This window comes from Hyla sarda, chromosome 3, assembly GCF_029499605.1.
Source record: "Hyla sarda isolate aHylSar1 chromosome 3, aHylSar1.hap1, whole genome shotgun sequence".
In the NCBI taxonomy this organism is placed as follows: Eukaryota; Metazoa; Chordata; class Amphibia; order Anura; family Hylidae; genus Hyla; species Hyla sarda.
The window spans coordinates 45950472-45954269 of record NC_079191.1 but is presented as its reverse complement, the minus strand read 5'-3'; the positions used below and the strand labels follow the sequence as shown (position 1 = coordinate 45954269).

Here is a 3798-nt window from a genome sequence, read left to right as displayed (position 1 = left end):
AAGCTTGACGCAAGGAAAAGAAGAGCACTGTAGCCAGAAAACACACTAATACTGAAGCTCTTTTGCTGATTCTGGTGAATTTTTGCTGATATTGATACCCTTTCGCTCATACTTGTGCCCTTTTGTTAATTCTGGTGCCCTTTAGTTCATAATGCTGTCCTTTCGTTCATACTGATGCCGTCTGTTGATTTTGGAGCTCTTTTGCTGATGTTGATTCCCTTTTGTTGATGCTGGTGCCCTTTTGATGATACTGGTGCCTTTTTTTCTAATAATGTTGCCCTTTTGTTGATACTCATGCCCTTTTGCTCATATGGCGCCCTTTTGCTAATACTGGTGTCCTTTTACTGACACTGGTGCCCTTTTTACTGATACTGTTGCCCTTTTGCCAATACTGGTGCCCTTAAACTTACATTCAATTCTGTAGTAAATTAAGCTGTAGTTTTGAGTTTTTAGCTACATGTGTACACAGTGCTTCGTTATCCCTTGAGTCAAGTCTTGACTTTCGACCACAGCTATTTCTGTCTGCAGATGAATGTCCATTTTTTGCAGATCTCTGTGGGTAAGCTAAGCACAGACCTGCTCCCGTGACTCATCTGCAGTATAGGCTGAAAGCTTTCAGTTACCAGCTGATGGGCAGGAGAGTTGCTTATCAGGACTATCCAGGACCACCAACCATACACACATTATTACTATTACTATTGTGCTTTGCTCAGCATTGTGGATATCCACATTTGATTACATATATGGTATAATCTTGTTTCTCCCCATCCCTGGGAGAAGTTCCTGCTGGCAGGGATGTTGAGGCTATATAATTTAAAAGTGTCCCCTGCCAGTCTGTAAGAAGTCCCTTTGCAGAGAGCCATCTTCACCAAGTCCTGTCTGCTGCCCTGTGACCACGCTCCCTCAGTGGGATTGACAGTCCTCATCAACGCTGCGCTCCCTAAGCAGACAGAGCAGAACAATGATGCAAGTCAAATATTTATATATGTATATATATATATATATATATATATATATATATATATATATATATATATAATTTGTTAAAAAGAGTAAAATTGATGCTCTTAGCACACTTTTTGATGAAAACATCTCCCCCCTTGACTGGGTGACATGCAGGATCCTTTACTATAATGATGTTAGTTCGGCGGCAGAAAGTTTTAGATTCCGGACAATCAAAACCAAAAGGAACACAATCAGGAGATCCCATGCAAGTCTGGTAGGACAACCAGCAATGCCAGGTACTCAGATAGTCTGAGATAAAAAACAGGATGAAGAGTTGCCAAGAATTACTTCATTTAATGAGATCAGATGAGAGGATGAGCAAAGAGAGCTACAGTCAATAGAGGTAACAAAAATCTCCATAACTATCAGTACAGTAGAATCTCCCAATAGCGGACACTCACAGGGAAAAAATAGTATCCACTATTAAGAGATGTCCCCTATTGGGAAAAAAGGCACAAAATTCTTTCGAAATGACCAAATAATATATTGTACTCACTCCAGAGTGCCCGCAGCAGCCACTGTTGCTCTTAGTAAGTGCACCGCAGAGGACGTCAGGAGAACGTCAACCCCACTGAGAGCCCCTGCACCTGAGCCTTCTGACAAGATAAGAAGAACAAGTTGGAAAGGAGGTAAGGGAAAAAAGTGATGTGGCACAGGGCACAGGGTGGGTGGGGGGGATGATTTGGCACAGGGGCACAGGGGGATAATATGCCACAAGTGGGATAAAGGGGGCAAAGAAATGGCACAGGGGGAATTAAATGGCATAGGAGGATCAAGGAGAAAAAGATGTGACACCTGGGTAATAAAGGGGAGGGGGGGGGCAAATGATTGGGCCAGGGGACGTACAGAAGCAGGAGACCACTGTTTAAACAGAGGTTTTCATTTTTTGTGCCGGGACTGCTGCAGGGGGGTGCCGCAGGGGCCAGGGCCCCCTGGGAGCCTTGGCCCTTTACTGGGGTATTGGGTGTACCCCTGACAGCGGCCCGTGTACAAGGTAGGGCCATCACATAAGCCTAATTGTCCCCTATTGGGAGTGTTTTGTTCCCTATTGGGAGTGTTTTGTTCCCTATTGGGAGTGTTTTGTTCCCTATTGGGAGTGTTTTGTTCCCTATTGGGAGTGTTTTGACCAATGTTTAATGGGATTTGTCCCCAATTTGGAGTGTTTTGTCCTCTATTGGGAGTGTTTTGTCCCCTATTTGGTATGTCCATGTCTGCTATTGGGAGTGTCCACTATTCGGAGGGTGCAAATACATGAAAGGGGTACTCCGGCGCTAAACATCTTATCCCCAATCAAAAGGATAGGGGATAAGATGTTAGATCATGGGGATCTCGGCGACCTCTCCTGCAGCACCCCCATTTTTCAGCTGCACAGAGTGAGGATCGCTCTGTGGCTGATGACGGGCGGTGCAGGGAATGGAGTATCGTGACATCACGGCTCTGCCCCTCGTGACATCATGCCCTGCCCCCTCAATGCAAGTCTATGGGAGGGGGCATAGCGGCTGCCACGCCCCCTCCAATAGACTTGCATTGAGGGGGCGGGACATGATGTCACGAGGGGCGGAACCGTGACGTCACGATACTCCATCCCCGCTCTGTGCAGCTGAAAAATGGGGGTGATGCATGAGAGATTGCGGGGGTCCCCAGCGGCGGAATCCCCGCAATCTAACATCTTATCCCCTATCCTTTTGATAGGTGATAAGATGTTTAGCGCTGGAGTACCCCTTTAAGTCTTATGAGACTCTGCCAGGGAATAAAAAACTGTCCCCTCTTGGGAAGTGTCTGCTAAGGCAGATTTTACTGTACAACCATTTATATCTTGAAACCTCATAACCCTTTTGCCTTACACAAATGACTTTGGCTAAATAGGAATGGGTCTTAAGGTACAAATAAGCAAAACCTTACGATAAAATACTAAACAAAGTAACTATAATCTGCAAGTTAGTGAAAATACTTTAGGTTCACCATCATGGCAAAGCATTTTATTTCTCTGCATTTCACTTTCATTTCTTATTTTCCAGCTCAGATCAGAATAAAGCGGTCTACTAGTTTCTATGCCCTTTCCTCTCTCTAGGGGACTACAAGCTTCATCTGGACCTGGCTTGACTTGAGAGTTTTCTGTTCTGGTTTGTTGTGGAGAAACATATGGCGAGCAATTATTCATCCTTATCTGTGATTCATTGGGAAGAAAATAAGAAATGTACATGTGAGATCAAGAGAACCCAGCACTGAAATAAAGAAAATGTCATGTTTTCACAGTCCTGCTGATGAGTAAATTGTGTTAATACGGCCTGAAGTATGATTTGTTGACTGTGAGGGGGCTCGCTGCTCGGAGTCCCCCCGTGAATTTCTGTTTTTGTCAGGGGGAACTGATATCTTAATGCTTAAAGGGGTACTCCAGTGCTTCAGCGTTTTAAATATTTCGTTCAGAACACTCGGAGCAGGAGGCTGTGATCGTGACGTCATGGCGACGCCCCTTTGTGAAGTCATTTCATGCCCCCTCCATTCATGTATATGGGTGGGGACATGCCACACCCCCTCCCATAGATGTGGGTGGAGGGGGCGTGGCCGTGATGTCATGACCACTGCCGCAGGAACCAGGCATTTGTTTAGAACGACAGGTGTTGCGGGAGATCACAGGGGCCTCAGCAGCGGGACCCTTTGGATAGGGGATGAGATGCCTAGCAGCGAAGTACCCCTTTAAGTTATATCACTAAAAGGAGCTAACTCATCAGAGAGAACTAGTCCTTTCATATTGCAGCAGTTGTGATCAACCAATGGCCTTGGGTCCGGCAA

At 45.5% G+C, this 3798-nt stretch overlaps 1 long non-coding RNA gene across 2 annotated transcripts; it reads left to right on the top strand.

Moving 5' to 3' along the window:
- The first annotated feature begins 1129 nt into the window (after window positions 1–1129).
- On the top strand, window positions 1130–3536 carry LOC130360547 (uncharacterized). Of its 2 annotated transcripts, none has more exons than XR_008890702.1 (3): window positions 1130–1348; window positions 1507–1634; window positions 3077–3536. It is a non-coding gene; the product is annotated as an uncharacterized LOC130360547 (long non-coding RNA). The 2 variants fall into 2 exon arrangements; XR_008890701.1 differs by having other exon boundaries at window positions 3024–3536.
- The last annotated feature ends 262 nt before the right edge of the window (window positions 3537–3798 follow it).